This window comes from Panulirus ornatus, chromosome 69 (assembly GCF_036320965.1).
Source record: "Panulirus ornatus isolate Po-2019 chromosome 69, ASM3632096v1, whole genome shotgun sequence".
Taxonomy (NCBI): domain Eukaryota; kingdom Metazoa; phylum Arthropoda; class Malacostraca; order Decapoda; family Palinuridae; genus Panulirus; species Panulirus ornatus.
The window spans coordinates 10,872,063-10,891,215 of record NC_092292.1 but is presented as its reverse complement, the minus strand read 5'-3'; positions in this window follow the sequence as shown (position 1 = coordinate 10,891,215).

The window sequence follows — 19,153 nt, the reverse complement described above, 5'->3', positions numbered from 1 at the left end:
TCACAAATATTACTATTACGACCATTATCAAAATCATTTGTAAATCATTAAAAAAAAAATGAGAAATCGATTATACGAGCAGACTTTTAACATGCCAGTATCGAAGTGGGGTAAAAATAGTTTTCCAGTTGCCCTGGACATTGGCAGTAAGTAACACCCGTGATAGTTTTCTGATGCAGCGCCTTGAGAAACCTGCTGGCGACGTGAACACATTAGACTTAATCCGAGCAACAAACGAGAAAGTCGTCGGCAGTGTCGCACTGGGGGGTAAGGCCTGGTGCAGGTGATGACGGACAAATTACGTCTGAGTTGGCTTTTCAATACTGCTTTCCACGTAGGGCATTGCGACAGTCGTGGCAAAAGTGTGTATTTATAAGACTTTAGACACGTAGTAGATTCCATTGGTCTTCGCATTCCTCTTGACAAGAATAGCTGGGATAACGTCGTAAATGAAAATGATATGGACTTACTTTGGAAAAGCTTCAGTAACACTTTCAAAGTCGTAGTGGAACCATATGTGTCACTCTATAACAGACTGTTAAACATTAGCGTAACACAAAGGTATAACTGCCCGTTGTCAGTATAGGAAAGAAATACAAGAAACTGATAGAATTATCATTGGTAAAAGAAATCTTTAGGAATTTCATGGTTGAGTTAATTATAAGAAAGTTCTCCCAAGACAGTTCGACATGCTAGCGAAGATGCGGAAAAGATTTTATGTCATTTTCCATCGGGATTAATATTGAAGACATCTCGCATTCCAGATGTAGTCCCATTGCTTGTGGATGATAACTTTTTGGTGCATGTTGACATACACAATCAAGATACACATCACCATTTAATGGGAACGTAAAAAGAAGCTTAAAATGAGGTAGTTAAGCCACTGTGTCTGCTCTGTTATTACCATATCATTATTATTATTATCATCATTATTATTATTATCATTATTATTATTATTATCATTATTATTATTATTATTATTATCATTATTATTATTATCATTATTATCATTATTATTTTATCATTATCATTACTATTGATATCATCATTATCATTATCCATATTATTATTATTATCATTATTAGCAGTAGTATTAGTAGCAGAATTATAATAATTTATGATCACTATAGTTCACATCATGTCAGAAAAGCGACTGATTTAATAACCAACTCCCTGCCTGGTCGGCACATTTGATGATACTCACCGACACAGAATTAACTAATGGACATGAAAACTAACATTTGAACACCAGTAACTCGACCTCCTGATCATGAATAGTAATTACAGCTTCGATATGCGTAACCAGGTATCCACATTTTGTCAACACAGTGGCAAGCGTGACTGACGAGGCTGAATATATAAAGAAATAATTGAAATCCCTCTCGTAAGTCGGAGAATGTAATTCAGTATGATTCACAGTGATTCCAGTTCAATAAAAGGTATTCAGGTTTTTGGGCAATGGGAAGGAAGAAATTCCTAAAGAACATCGTGTCTCTTGTCTGACTTATCAGGCAGGAGCAGGTAAGTGTTATCACATGTCCTGACTCTCGAAGCCCAGGTTCGGTCACTGCTTCGAACGAAACCGGTGAGTGTTACATTGAGACTAACACACCGCAGTTTACCCTCCCGTCACTCTATTCTCTGATCTGTCCCATGTCTATGCCCTGTTAATGCCTACGGACGTCAGACAGCATCTGGGACATACCTAAGATATTTAACTTAAAAGTTAACGAAGTGAACCAGAGACGGGAAGTAGAAATGCGAGTCGCGAAGTGAAAGTTAGATTCTAATATCTATAATCGTTGTTTCTGACGATCTTACGTATCTCTCGGGGTAATCTGTACTGATAATGGAAAAAAATAATTCAGGACAAAAGAGAAATATCTTATTTCAGACGAGCCATCCATCATGAGGCCGTCGCTTGGCCTTCAATACTCATGTTGAAGCGACTGTCAGGTTGTCAGAGTCCTGCCAGTGTGATGATGTACCCTGACCTCACAGATACACACACACACACACACACACACACACACACACACACACACACACACACACCGACAGCTTTACATGTATATGGTAACGGAGACACAGTCTTTAAACAGCTTGGGTTCACTTCGTTTTTAATGTCCCTTGATGAAAGTTTGTGTGTGGGTCAAGGAAACACCATAAAGCCTACATCAAAAGGTTCTTTTTTACACTCGATTTACTGGTGACCTAGAAGAGAAATTTGAGCACAACTGATACACTGTTGTAGAGAAGTGATAAACTGGACTATATATATATATATATATATATATATATATATATATCTTTCTTTCAAACTATTCGCCATTTCCCGCATTAGCGAGGTAGCGTTAAGAACAGATGACTGGGCCTTTGAGGGACTACCATCACCTGGCCCAATTCTCTGTTCCTTCTTTTGGAAAATTAGAAAAAAAAAAAAAAAATGAGAGGGGAGGATTTCCAGCCCCCCGCTCCCTCCCCTTTTAGTCGCCTTCTACGACACGCAGGGAATACGTGGGAAGTATTCTTGCTCCCCTATCCCCAGGGATAATATATATATATATATATATATATATATATATATATATATATATATATATATATATATATATATATATATACACACGCACACAAACAATTATGGCATTTTCTTCCCCCCATCTACCCCTCCTCCACCCACACAAACAGTAACCCCCATTTCCCTGGTCCTGGGTGCGACAAGCCAGCCTGGAAGGAACCATTAGATTTAACCTCATTCCAGGGCTGTTTCTCCTCCCTCCGCTGCCCACGCCCTCTGCACGGTACCATCCAGGGTGATATTGACAGTGGCGACCACAGTCCTGCCGTGGTGTGCTGGTGTTGTCCCTGTGGAATGCTCCCTCCGCCACTCCTTCGACACCTACCCTCGCCACCCTCACCAATCCTTGCCCATCATTACCCTCCATCTCTCTCATCCATTACTACTCTCCAACACTATCCTCCATCAATCCTTCCTTCCTTCATACTCATCCTCCATCACCTTACAACGGGTCCTGCCAGACAAAGCGGACAGTGGTTGGTCTGTACTGATTGGTGCTGGACGGCGGGACTCAAGTGTGATGTTGGGATTTGAATAACTTTGTTAAGTACTGGAACCTGATGAGGTGGACTGCCTCCACGAAATATCTCGTGCCACATTTGCAAAAAACTAATGAAGTGCGATTTCACCTTTTGCATGATATATATATATATATATATATATATATATATATATATATATATATATATATATATATATATATATATCTTTTTCTTTCAAACTATTCGCCATTTCCCGCATTAGCGAGGTAGCGTTAAGAACAGAGGACTGGGCCTTTGAGGGAATACCCTCACCTGGCCCAATTTTCTGTTCCTTCTTTTGGAAAATTAAAAAAAAAAAAAAAAAAAACCGAGAGGGGAGGATTTCCAGCCCCCCGCTCCCATATATATATATATATGTATATATATATATATATATATATATATATATATATATATATATATATATATTATCCCTGGGGATAGGGGAGAAAGAATACTTCCCACGTATTCCCTGCCTGTCGTAGAAGGCGACTAAAAGGGAAGGGAGCGGGGGGCTGGAAATCCCCCCCCTCTCATTCTATTTTTTAATTTTCCAAAAGAAGGAACAGAGAAGGGGGCCAGGTGAGGATATTTTCTCAAAGGCCCAGTCCTCTGTTCTTAGCGCTACCTCGCTAATGCGGGAAATGGCGAATAGTATGAAAGAAAAGATATATATATATATATATATATATATATATATATATATATATATATATATATAAATAATGTATTTTTCTTTCTACTTGCTCATTTGTAAGTATATGCGCATGTTTGCGTGCCTATAAGCTCCTGTTTACTGTCAACTATTCCATCCATTCACGATGGATTGGACAGTAAAACTTAAACGCCCTTTGCTCTAATACTCTACACCCGTTTCTATTCTATATGGCAACATTGCATTGCAATATCATGGGGGCATATTTTCCCCTGAATGAAAATTCAAACTCAAACATTTATTTTTCCGATATGTATTAATTGCAAAAGTGTATTATATTGAGTTATGTATATATGTCATGTCAGTCGGAATATTATATCACAATAATTATATATAATTGAGTATTTCGTGGCCCATCCGCATAAAAATACGTGAAACTCGGTTTTCATAGGAAATATACACTTATCAGAGTATGTGTCCACATGTCTGATTTACGTAGATACATTTTTTTGCCTTATCCCTATAAACTGTAGGTCGCATTACATTTCAGTGCAATATATATATATATATATATATATATATATATATATATATATATATATATATATATATATATATATATATATGCATACGAACAAAGTGCATTGGAACGCGCACCTTCATAGAACATGCAAACCTTCAACAGCCAGGCCCATAGCCTAGCAGTAGCATTCCCGCCTGTTACACAGGGGTCCCGGGTTCGATCCTGGCTGTTGGAGCTTTGTATGATATATATATATATATATATATATATATATATATATATATATATATATATATATATACTTATATAAACTAGCTCGCCGTTACCTTTGTGGTTAGATAGCGCCAAGAGCAGACGAAGAAGGATCTCATTCGCTCTCATCCACTCTCTAGTTCTCAAGCACCGATAAAAGAACCTTCTATCTGCACAACTGCTACATAGTTTTCCCTGACCACTCTTTTCATCCCTTGGTTGAGTCAACTAACAGCACGTTGCCCCTGTATATCACATCGCTCCAGTTCGCTTTATCCCACGAGCACCTCTCATCCACCTGAATGTTCCAGCCTCGATAACTCAAAGCCTCTCTCTCTCCCTCTCCCTCTCTCTCACTCTTCTTTTCTCTCTCCACCTCTGACGCTTACACCCTCTTGGTCTCTGTTAGTTCTCTCTCATCTTATGTCCAAGCCATTTTGGTATACCGAGTTCAGCACCCTCTCTCGTATGTTGCTTTCTAACACCACCTCTCTCTTACAGTGTCGTTCACCCCTACGATCAGACTTCCACACAGCACAACCTGTCATTTCCAGTATACCTACTCCCCTTCTCTCGTATCTAGAGCCCTTTGCTGGCACTCATACAGCGCCCACTGGAGTTACCGTTCCACCAACCATCCCTACTTGACACCACAGACAGTGTCCTCTCTTGCCACACACTCCCTAAATGTACCCAGGAACTTTGCTTCGTCGTCCAAGCTATGGCTCACTTCAGCTCCCACACTTCCATCCTCTGCCACTTCACCTCTGGGTACCTAAAAGCTCTCAGATCCCACTATGTTGGCTTTTTCTGTTATTGTTAGATTCGTTATTGGGGAGGATGATTTCGTTGAGGTTCTTGCCTTTATTTTTGGAATTGTCTTTGCTCCTGGCGACATTGGTGGCGTCTTTGTTTGTCTGTTTGTTTTTTTTGGCTCTTCATTCAGTTGTTGCAGTCAGTGGACTTCTCGTTTCCTTGGTACTAATGTAGTGTCATATGCAGTTTAGTGTATCTTTCATATTCGTTGTTATTTTCAGCCATTTTCAACTATTCTACGTCTCAAGTAATCTTCTTCTTCTTCTTCTCCTCCTCCTCCTTCTTCTTCTTCTTCTTCTATTTACTGGTAACGTTTCTGAAGCTAATTTAACAGTTGCTGATATCTAATTCGTTTTCTTCTCTTTCCTCGCCTTTTGCTGTGGGTATCATATTTGAATTCCTTCTCGTTATCTTTTGATTATTCAATTTCTCTTCGTTCCCTCCACTCTCCCTCATCAGTCCTCAACACCATTTCATCCATTTCTTTTTCCCTTGTCAGTGACGGTTCCTCATCCTCCTCACGCTCGATCACCACCAAGAAAGACGTTCGTCCCTCGCTCTCCCACCTCAGCTTCGCACGGACCTCCGAACTCGCTGAAGATCTAGCGAGATATTCCTGACGACCCGGGGATATTCTTCAGGTATTTGATCTCACCCCCCAGGCAGGATACGCCGACGCCCCAACAAACTTCTTACTGATGAACAAAATCTCACAGCTTCTTGACCCTCTTCACCCCGTGAGTGACCTAAGAGTTACAGTAACTTTTAGTTCAGGGAAATTCTGATACTGTGACAATTCGTATATAAGGATGTCTAAGTATGGGAACCCGTTATGATATAGGATGGTATATAGTGCCCGATGCATGAGAGGCCACATATACATGGATGTATTTCTGCATCTGTATGTATGCCTAAAGGCACTTATATAGGCATTTACACAGAAAATGACACATAACCCCCCATATATATATATATATATATATATATATATATATATATATATATATATATATATATATATATATATATATATCCCTGGGGATAGGGGAGAAAGAATACTTCCCACGTGTTCCCTGCGTGTCGTAGAAGGCGACTAAAAGGAGAGGGAGCGGGTGGCTGGAAATCCTCCCCTCTCATTTTTTTTTTAGTTTTCCAAAAGAGGGAACAGAGAAGGGGGCCAGGTGAGGATATTCCCTCTAAGGCCCAGTCCTCTGTTCTTAACGCTACCTCGCAAACGCGGGAAATTGCGAATAGTATGAATAAATAGATAAATAAATATTCATATATATATATATATATATATATATATATATATATATATATATATATATATATATACATATATATATATATATATATATATATATATATATATATATATATATATATATATATATATATATATATTGGAAAGGAACACAATTCTGCGCGTGATCAAGATATTCCTATGAGTCCACGGGGATATTGAAACACGAAAAGTTCCCAAGTGCACTTTCGTGTAATAATCACATCATCAGGGGAGACACAAGAGAGAAATATAACAGTCAGTTGATATACATCGAAGAGACGAAGCTAGGACGCCATTTAGTAAACATGTTTAGCAAATGGCGTCCTAGCCATTTGGTAAATGGCTGGATGACCGCCCAGGGTAGAACGCATAGGTTCGAATCCCGGTCAAGGCAGTCTGTCTACAGTCAACCCAGCCGTTTATCCCCACAGGGGGGGGGGGGGGGGTTGATTGCGTATTTCTGTTTGTTATTGTCTAATGAGGCTAAGCCTGAAGTTGCATACGAAGAACATTTTGCTAATGCACGAGAACTTAATTACATCGTTTACAAGTTTTGAATATAAGATATAAGGAGAGCTTTACTTAAACTCCCACCCCGTATAGTACACACACACACACACACACACACACACCTCTCCACAACATTCAGTCTCGATATGATTTTAATTTAACTCTTGAAAATTTGGATTCCCTTTATATTTTAGCCGAATCACCGAATCACGAGTAGGGGGGATGAGTCTACGTGCAATTAGCAGACCTCATCAGGGTCTGTAATCTGAGTAGATTGCAGGACCCTCGTAAAATAATAAGTGTAATTGAATTTGCCTCTTCATGTCAGGTCGTATTAAACCCCTAACACATGAAGACAATGAGTGTGTGTATGCAAATGATAGGAACGTAGGAGGAATATGAAACGGCCAAGCGAACTTCACTCCCAAGTGAGATTACAATCTAATTAACCTTTATTAGAATTAGAATATAAACAGAATTATTTTTGCTGTGGATATTAAATAGCTAACGAACACTGCTTTCAGTTGAGACTTGAGTTTCAAGCATGGTTACTGAGAGCAGACGGAAAAGTAACATGTTTGATGTACAACACTGACACGTAATGTAATCTTATGTCAAAGAGATTCTCTGTAAAATAATTATATCTCATGTTCAACTGTAGTGGTAAGTCATGCTCTGATTTTCTAAGTAATCCTCTGCTAATTGAATGCCGTTACAAATGTTACATCATACCATTTTCTTCCCCCAGTGTACAAGTGGCTAGTGATATCAAGAAAACGAATTTCAATTCTGTGTAATGTCCAGATTTTACGTGACCTGTGACTTTAACTTTGATCATAATATACTTTCTTTATTATTACTAAAGTTCCTGTTATTATTATTGATATTTTGATATTATTATCATCGTCATTATTATCATCACTACTATCATTATTGTTGTTATTATTATTATTATTATTATAATTATTATTATTATTGTTATTATAATTGTTGTTATTATTATTATTATTATTATTATTATTATTATTATTATTATCATTATTATTATCATTATCATAAATATTATTATTATTGTTGTTGTTATTTCTATTATTACTATTGTTGTACCATTATCATTTTTACTATTATCATTATTATTATTATTATTATTATTATTATTATTATCATTATTATTACTATTATTATTATTATCATCATTATCATTATTATCATTATTATTATTATCATTTTTATCATTATCAATCAACTTCTGCAAATAGATTTAACTGACTGAGACAAAGGAAGCAAGTTAGAAAAGCCAAGTCTTTTCGTGAATAACGTGTGTAGTCAGCGAATGAATAAAGTACAACTACAATTAGACTTTGTGCCGCGTCTTTACTGAAGTATATTGACATTTCTGCATATTTCCTGTTATTATTCATAATCATTGTAGTAGTCACTTGAAGCAACTGAAAAGGAAGAGGTTTTACTTCAGGAAAAACCTAAATTTCGCTATAAAGATCTCGTGTAGTTAACATGAAACCCGAGTCAGCTTTAATGCGAGTGGTAATTGAATCCATGGTTGACCTGAACCTATTGGTTGATGTTGTAAGAGAAGTATGACGTGTGGTTTAACTTCATCATTCCCCATGCTTGTTGATATGTAAGCAACGAGTGACCACAATTTTGTAACCACAATTTTCATATTGTGTAGCTTGCCTTATCCGTCTGTCACCATTGCGTGGCTTCATTAGATTCAGCGGCTCATAACACTAGCCTGAGCAGTGCCAGGAGGCACACACATTGTAAACTAGCGGGTAATATTTGTATTCTGTGCTATATTCTCCCCTGAGGAGGCAGTTATCTGGAGCGAACGGCTGCTAAGAATAAGAAAACAAGGGTTCGCCAGTGTCCATTACACGGACGAAGCTTTTAAAAAAGAAAGGAAAATAAAAAGGCTTAAGAGTGTGCGGGGAAGCGCTCATTAGTCTCGGGCTATGAAGAGGAACCTCGGGCGATGAGGAGGAAGGACGGTATGAACTGATACCAACCCAGGCTAGAAGAATGTTGTGATGTACTGAAGGAGGAGAAGACCAAAAGCCTTTTGGTATTCACAGCTCCAGACCCGGATCGATTCATAAGGCTGATGATATGGTATATGAAGGCTTGACTATAGTCAGAACGTTATCTATACGCAAGTCTTATGTCTATATTAACTACACATGTCTCCCATCACGCCAATCCAGCTGATAGAAGTAATGTATCATAAGGATCTAAGTATATACTGTGTCGAACAAATGATCAACTCCTTCACATAACTGTACTGCCCTTCAGCTCGACGGTTCGATCCTCGAACACGACGGTACGATCCCTGAGCTCGACGGTTCGATCCTCAATCACGACGGTACGATCCCTGAGCACGACGCCACAGCGTTGCAACCCGTCTGTGTTGTGATGGCCTATCGTTTTCCCTGAGCATTATAGGTAGGGTCAAAATTCTCCTCATTATGCCCCCAAGGTCGCACTGACGCGCCGAAGACTCCTACCTTCGTGCTAAATGAGTTCATGTCTTTGCAAGTTGGTGTGTTCTTTATTGTTCGTTACCGATCAAGTGAACTGCGATATGTTCTATAAGGCGTGGATAATGCTAATGTCTGAAACTGCTGTGTGTGTGTGTGTGATACCTCCGGTGTTTACGGAAGATGAGTCCTGTTCTTCAACTCAACGAAGTAAAAACTGTACCATACATTCCCTTCCGGAAATTCGTTATCGAGATATTTATTCATTTTACGTATCACTTTTTTTTTTTTTTTAAAGATTCTTGAGTATGACGTGAATCACTTGAGAACGAAGGTACGATCCTCGATTACGATCATGCGACCTCGTGCGAGTACGACAAGAAGACCATCTGGTACGATGGCCTGGTCTTTGACTTGGCTCGTACGCGTCAGGTTACACCAACCTACCTTGGGTCTCATCGTCATGCTCAAGGGTTCTAACCCAATCTACAATAAGGATCCACAATGAATATGCAGAACTCATGACATGATCATGCAAAGGGATTGTAACTGCCTTGGCTACCATTATGGCTGTGCATGAAGCCGAAACAAGGCCAAGAAAATCATATGCACCACAAACCTACGTTTCATTTACTTCACGGGGGGAAAAGTAGCTTAATGTCTTCGTCTCTGTCCTCATGACCAAAAAGAAACTCTTCACGACTGAAGCACACGGTGGTTATGCTCAACTACATATCTAATAATGTCATTATATGATCCTTAAAGAATTTCTGTATAAAATCAAAACTGATGTTTCGCTCCTCCGAATTTACTCGGGAAAATGGACTTTGAAAAGCTAAATTTCAGGAAAATATTAAGCCAGACGATATGACCCAGAATCAGGAAATGTGACATTTTTAACTTCTTTTTGAAATGCTGGTTTCCTCCATGCTGGCAAGTTTGAACTCTGTGTAAAATATCAAACAAACTCCCTCGAAAATTGAGTGTCCTTGAAGGTATCTTTCCTCTGATCCATTGTTAATCTAACTGAATTTGAATGAAGAGAGTTCCTGGTGTCGGTCAGTGTACAATGTGAACGTACAGTGGGCGGAATCAGGAGTATTCGAGTTCCACAGTAGTCTGGCTGCTTTAACAAGAACATGGAGCAAAGCTGGATAACTTATGCCTCTGTTCGAACCGTTCCATGGTGGATTCTTAGAAGAATTCTCTTGCAGGATAATTTTAGGAATTTCCTTGGAGGATATGGTATATATATGGTATATATGGTGTATATATATATATATATATATATATATATATATATATATATATATATATATATCATTTCCCTGCATCAAAGCTGCAACAACCACATCAAACGTGTCATGGGAACATGTGTTATTGAGAAAATGATAAGAATAAAAATTATGATGATAAACTAAGTATGATAATAACAATCATTAACATTATAACACGTTCATCATGAGGGTAAGGCGCGTGTGTGAGTAAGAAGAGGTAGAGTTGTTCCAGATGAACGTGAGGTTGCGGCAAAAGTGTATATGATAGTCACAGAGGTAGTTTAATATGATAATGGATGGAGTGCCTGAAGATTGTAGATACGGGGTTCTGGACAGGGCGCGGGTTGCTAGTCTGTTGTGTATGTGTGGGAGAGGTCTGGGAAGTGAGCCAGTTGCTGTTTGCTGATGACACTGTTTTGGTGGCAGAATAGAGTGAGAAATCATAGAAGCTGGTTTCTAAGTTTGGGATTGTGTGTTACAGGATAATTATGAGGTTATAATATAAAAACAAAAAAGGCAGAATTATCGAGATTAACAGGGGAGACAGACAGGCTGGTTGAAGTGTGAGTCTGAATGGAGGGTGAATGCGAATTGTTTTAGATCCCTGGGAGTGAACATGGCAGTGGTTGGAATCATAGAAGCTAAAGGAAGCCACAGGGTTAGTGAACGGGCTAAAGTTCTGGATGTACTGAGGTGTGTGTGAAAAGAGAGGTTACTGTTTGCCATTTGTGTGTGGGCTGATATGATGGAATTGAAATGGTCGAACACCATATATCGTGAGAAGAGGATTCATCGAGTGTGAAGTGAGAGGGAAATAGAGAGGCGTGGTAGTAAGAGGAGTGTGGTTGAAAGAGAGGAAGAGGTTTTGGATGCATGGAGATGATGAGTCAGGAGAGGCTGACGAAGAGGGCACAAGTGTCAAAAGTGAAGGTAACATGGAGAAAGCGGAGACCGAAATGGAGACAGAACGATGGAGATGTTTGGAACAACTGAGGCCTGAGAATGTAGGAACGAGACGTGTTTAGGAAGGGACGAATTGGAACGAGGTGGTATACAGGGGACTACCTGACATCAAGAGGCTGATCCAGGGTATGTGAAGCGGTCAAGGGCTATGTAGAGGATAAGGAGCTTTTGCTTTGTGATGCTGTGCATAGCAACCAGGTACTGGGTATGTGTAGATGAGGCCATTTTTCGCCTGTTCCTGGCGCCATCTTGAGACTATATAAATCGGAGAAACAAGTATATACATAATGATTTTTAAACATCATCTTGAATTGTATATATGTAACAGAAGCACAGTATGATAATGGATGCCTCACACATTTCCTTGGCAGTGTCATATTTATCCTCATTCCCTCGCATGTCTAGAATTCAGTTAGCGAGTAGATTGTTATAACTGGCACAACATTGCAAGAGAGTTGACCCAAAAAGTGAGAAGTTACTTTTCGCGTGAGTTGTAACTGAAAAGGTTGATGTCGTTTCATACGAACTCTCTCATTATAGTTGACATGGGTCTCATATTTGCACGTGAGTTAGCGCACGAAGGTAATGAGGAAAAAATGAGGGGGCACTCATTTCTACAACGTCATTCACACAGTACCACACACACCAACACACCAGACAGCAAGAGAGTGTTGAGTGAGGTAATGGTGAACAGAGGATGGAAAGAAGGGCTTTTTGGGAGCAAGGACAAGTTACCTGTTTAAGTAATACGTTATCACTTGGAATATACCAACGCCCCTTCACTAAGATATTTCGTTTTGTCAAAAAGGAAAGTTTATGAACGTCCTTTTTTTTTAAACGGGTAATATCATCAGTTTATTGAGAGGGGAATATATCTTGTGTTGAATGAAGTGTTGTTAAGTCTTCGTAGTTTTTTTTCTGTGGAGTCTGAATACAAGTTCTGAGTCTTCAAGTATCAGAGCAACAGTCTATTCTTATGTACTGTCGGCTATGACTATGTCTGATATTAAAAGATTAATTATTATAGATATATATATATATCCTATATAATGAGCTTCTGTTACGGCCCTGATAAAAAGATCAAATTCAAAGATTTACTCTTGTGTGGAGAGAGAGAGAGAGAGAGAGAGAGAGAGAGAGAGAGAGAGAGAGAGAGAGAGAGAGAGAGAGAGAGAGAGACACGCTTGGCAAGCCACTGTAAAACACAAACGTCATCAATGATCCACTACAGTAAAACATCCACTGAAATAAGCATTTTCCCTCCTTCTGTAGCCACGTATCGACCCCGACCAACTCTCCTCTGTATAAAGAGACTTCGAAACCCTCTGGTGGTTTGTGTCCGCTCGCCGTGCGGAGCAGAGGGACAAACGCGGTGTCTCTGTCTAGCTCATGGTTACTTACATTTTCATTAGCCTGACTACTACCTACCTCCCCCTTATTTCCTCCCTGAGGGAAGTGGTGCCACTTCCCTCCCTCCCTCTACCTGGCGATATCAAACATGCATCTGCTTCAAATGGTAGTCCAGATGTGACGCGGTGTATAAACACACTCCCTCCCCCTCGTTCAGGTTGTCTGCTGTGTGGCTATACGACCGGAGACCCGTTACTTCCAGGAGGTGCGTCCCAGTTGGCCTGCAACATGCGGGAGTTGGGCCATCCCACTCTGGGAGTCACTGCAGTTGGTTTGATTTGTGTGTGTGTGTGTGTGTGTGTGTGTGGAGACATCAAAGCCAACGCTTCACCTGGGAAAATGACTGATAAACACAATTTCCAGTGGATAATTATGCTTTACAAGCGTGGGAAAAAAGATAACACTCTCCAAATCATCAAGTGGTCTCAGACCTTCAAAGTTGACCTTACATAATTCCCCTCATGATATCGAGGTCACGTCCTTATCAGTTGTTATCTTGCCGGTGTGTCTCTATAACCCTGACTGTTTCACCCAAGGGCGTCGAGTGCAACACCGGGTGACCTACCAAGAAAAAAAAGAAATATCTTTTTTTCTTTTTCTCTTTTTTTTTTTTCTTTTCGTTAATCTGTCTGTCTGTCTGTCTGTCTGTCTGTCTGCTGTAGTCCATTTTCTGAACAGGACGATCGGGCCGAAGGGCTGACATGTCCGTCCCTGTTGAGAGAGAGAGAAAGAGAGATAGAGAGAGATAGATAGATAGAGATAGAGAGAGAGAGAGAGAGAGAGAGAGAGAGAGAGAGAGAGAGAGGATGAGATCATCCGTCTTTCATCCAGGATTATATCTACGTTGCTTCCGCTGGAAAATATTACTTTTAAATAGCTCCGACACGAGAGTTATGAAGGCTCACACTCTTCCCATGCCTCTATTGGGCATGGCGACACACAGTCACCAACATTTCCTTCACTAATGTAGAGGAGATGACCCGGATTTATCTAACACTCTCTGTTTCCCGGTGTTGCTGGTCTTCCCTTCCCTCACTCCTCTATAATAAGCCACCGCGCCTGATTTCTTACACCTTTCCCTTACCTATGCTCAATATATAAATTATTTATGCTTAGACAGCACGGGCAGCTGAGGCCCCAATCAAGGTCATCCCATTAACGCCATAGTATGAGTCAGGTACCTATTTTATCGACCAACCCCCTTAGGGATGGATGAACAGCTGGGTTGACTGTGGCCTAACTTCTGCAACCAGGATTCGAACCTATGCGCTCGACCCTGGGCGGCCTGTGAATGCGTCACATAGGGACGCTAACCGCTACACATTCATTTTTTTGGGTCAACCTCCCTTTTCAACGCTGCCTCATCCAGTAAGACTCGGTCAGCAATGCGATCTCATTAGTTCCATCGGCCTTAAGTACGAATTTCTTTGAGGTTCTCTAACTCTTTTATTATTTCTCTTCTCTCTCATGCATAATCTGGATGTGTGATGAGGACTTCTGTCCCTGATGCGATGCTTCTGTCTTGGCAAAAGGAGTTCGAATCTCGAACAAAGTTTTCGAATCAATACGCAAATGCGCCTCTCCAGCATACTTTCACAGAAGTCATGAAATGTCGCAAAATTCCCCTTTTCTTTTTCTTACGAAGATGAAGGAACGTCCTATTCTCTTCAAGGGTGCACATCCCTTCCATTATTTGTACTAGCGTGAAGCCAAGACGAAAAGTTAGGTTGTCAGTGGGTTTACAGCCTCTTTCCAGGAATAGAACTCTGGTAGAGCAAGCATGTGATTCAAAGTCAGCAACGCTATTATAGCAAAGAAGCTCAGTTACATACATTTATATATTAGATGTATTAATGATCCTTACGGAAATCAGGAAGTACAAAACACAGTTACTTTGGAACACATGTTAGCCTCTCTGTCTTCCGTCCTAGATACTTTTATCTCCTGTGTATAGCTACTCCTGCCACATAATGTGCCAAGCGTACTTTGCATAACTTTGCATAACATCCACATTTTCATCTCATACAAAAAAAAAATTGTATATAGACCATGATTTTCATTTGATATCTTGAACGTGCAGAAACTGGCATTAGCATTTGCTTCTTTGGCATTTTGCAAATTATAAGAAGAGAATCAAGAGAAGAATACGGAAAAAAAGAAAATGGTATGATAGACATTATTTCACAGCGTTCGATCAAGCGATCATAGAACATGGCGTCCACTTCTGTTCTCAACATGAGACCAACAGATAATAATATGCAGTAATATTTTTTCATGGTCCTTTTCATCACACGCGACATTAACACTATTTGCATATAAACAAGAGGGCTAACATAAATGAAAAACAATAAATTCACTAATTAAGTAATGCAATTAGCACACAGGTATGGAAATTATATAGAAATATGAATGCATACATACACATAGAGATATATACACACACACACACATTACATATATATACATATATATATATATATATATATATATATATATATATATATATATATATATATATATATATATATATATATATAAATCCTCCCCTCTCGTTTTTTTTTTTTCCAAAAGAAGGAACAGAGGGGGCCAGGTGAGGATATTCCAAAAAAGGCCCAGTCCTCTGTTCTTAACGCTACCTCGCTAACGCGGGAAATGGCGAATAGTTTGAAAAAAAAAAAAAAAAAATATATATATATATATATATATATATATATATATATATATATATATGAGGATAATATGTGGTGTAAGGAAGTTTGATCGAGTAGATAATGAAAGGTTAAGAAAGAGGTGTGGTTGAAGCAACTGAAAAGTGTGCATGTTGAAATGGTTCAGACATGTGGTGAGAATGAGTGAGGCTTGACAAAGAGGCTATATATGTGTATGTCGGGACTAGAGGGGATATGAAGATGAGGAGATCAAACTGGAGTTGTAAGGATGGAGTGTAAATCACTTTGAGTGATCGCGATCCGAACATATAGGAGGGTGGGAGGCGTGCACAGGATAGAGTGAACTGGAACGATTTGGTATAGAGGGGTCGACGTTCTGTTAATGAACTGAACCAGAATTTGTGAAACTGTTAAAGGAAATCATGAAGAGGTTTGTAAGGCCTGGTTGTGAACAGGGAGTTGTGTTTTCTGTGCATAACTTGACAGTTAGAGGATGAATGTGAATGGATGCAGCCACTCTCCATGTGTTCCTGGCGCTGCCCTGCTAACTCGGCAGACAGCAGTGAAGTATGAATATATACTTCACTCCATGTTATGATTTATCTCCTGAAAGTCAACATCAGCATTTCCTCAGAGGTTCTTTTGTTCTCACTGATGATGACTGAAACAACGTACCAGCTCTACGTTTTTCAAAACACTTCCGTCTGCAACTGACGGGCATCAAACATAAACCGTTCAGGAGATATTGTCCCTTTGGTGAGACAATATCCCCCGGGATGGGTAAAGGAGAAGGGAATGCTTCCCACGATATCTCTACCGCGTCGATAAAGGGTGACTAAAAGGGGGAGGAAGCAAAGGGGGTTTGGAAATTCTCTCCCCCTCTTGTATCATCAATCTCCAAGACTCAGAGGGATTATTCCTCCAAGGTCCAGTCAGTCGTTTGTACCTAACGCTACTTCGCTGAGGCGGATCGAGGCGATAAGGTATTACAGAAGATGGAAAAAAAAGTAGACATAAATGCATAACCCAAGACAGATTGCTGATAACGAGAAAGGAAACTCGGACAATCTACCAATACTATGGTATCAGGGTTGGAGAGACCTCTGGCGGAATCATTCCCTCGTAAATTTTAAGTCAGGGGTGTCAGGGACCATGTAGCCACGGTAGGAACACACACACACACACACACGCACACATACAGAGAGAGAGAGAGAGAGAGAGAGAGAGAGAGAGAGAGAGAGAGAGAGAGAGAGAGAGAGAGAGAGAGAGAGAGACCCTCTGATATATGTACGTGCATGTCAGATTCACGGCCAAAGGCTGGTCATCGTACCCGGCAGCGACGGGTCGAACGCTGTGTCTCGCTGAGCCAGGAATAACATGCGAGCTCCTCTGGGACGCTCGAATAGACACTGGCGTTTGGTGTTCGCCGAGACGGCTGTTGGCTTTCATGGCTAGCGGACATCAGGCGAGATGCTAAGGCCGAAGGTTCCCTCGCCTGTACAGGTAAGCTGGTTGTTGCCTTGGCGTGCGCTGTTATCTTGAGGAGAAGAGACAATAATGACCCTGTTATCAAGATTGATCCTCATCATCTTGTTATCGTCATCAGTTATCACTTCTAATGGTTGCAAGACTCATCATCAAGTTATCAGTGCTAGAAGAACTAGATGGACTTAATACTCATAATTTTCATAGCTTGTATAAAGGTCATATACAAATCCTGGTTGCGGTAGTCAGTCCACAGTCATCCCAGCTGTTCATCCACCCTTAGGAGTTGGTCGATAAAATGGGTACCTGGCTCAGGTATATACACCAACTTGGTCCATGTTATAGTTATCATCATTACCATATGGTTATCACTAGTTACTAGTTTGTGTTATTACAATCAGTTATTAATCTCCAGCTTTACTCTGTGTTAATCAACACTAATAACCCCTCATTAGCATCACCTCCAATTAAGAAACTAGGTAATCATCAACTCTCATTTTCGTTATGAATTAACTGTTTACATTTATCACCAACAGTTACCACTATACAACATCTCGAGCACAAGCTATCATCACCAAAGCACTTGCTACCACCATTTACTACGGTATTCATCGGTAATAGCAACTAGCTTAATGGACATCCCAAGTTCATCTTGCTCCCAGCAGCGCATGCGGATTACAGACGTCACAAATGGCCATTGTCAGACTCCCGCGGACAGATAATACTATGTTATTACGAAGCTAGTTCATTATGTAAGATCACAGGCTTTCCATAAACTCATCAACCAGATGCGAAAAAAAACTGCTTACGGTCTTAGAATTCCAGGTGTTTTCATCATAAGGAATTAGGTATGCCATTTCGTGCTGGGTTTGTTTGGATATGTCCCTAAAAGGCTCTCATCTTACGCAATATAAAACATGGTGTTCCATTGTGTGGCAATCTCTGGTCACAAGCTATGCCATTCGTATGATTAACATCTCTAAAAAGAAGAACGAAGTCGCTAGGAGTATGGATAGCCTTGCCTTGCTCCTATGCTGACAATATCTTACGGTCAATCGATCTCGTTACTTTCTCCATACACACATTATACTTCACTCTTTCCATTCTGATGGGAAAGGGATCATCCATTAACATTCGTCGTCTTGCCAAAGTTTTCCTTTGCATATCTGTGTTCGTCGGGGTTTAATTTCCCAGAGTTTATCTCTGTTAAAAAAAATGCTTTGCTCACCAGTTTACCTGTTCACTTGTTTCCTAGAGTGCACTTTCGCTTGATTGTGTCAAACTGTGTTTACAAGGTTTACCTTCCTGGAATGGTGTTACAGTTTTGTTTTCCCTATACACTTGTGTATACTAGTTTACCTTTTTTGTGATTAGAGTTACCCTTTCCTTCTTACTTAAGTTTACCTAAGTTTACCAATATTTATCTTTGTCTGATTGTGGTCAGGAAAGTCTACCCCTCCTCTCTATTTGTCCTCCCTCGTTTTCCCGACCTTTTCCAATTTTCTGAGTGTATTATCATGGATAATACAGTCGCGCGCAGTGTTATACATATGATGATAATCAAATATAACTTTACGGCCGTACATGAATGCGGATTTTAATGTCACCATTCCCCCTAGATAACTTTGGGGAGTTGGGAATTAAAAGTTACAGGGAAATGATGCTAATAGGTTGGTGCTGTTGAGCTGGCAGTGTGTGTGTGTGT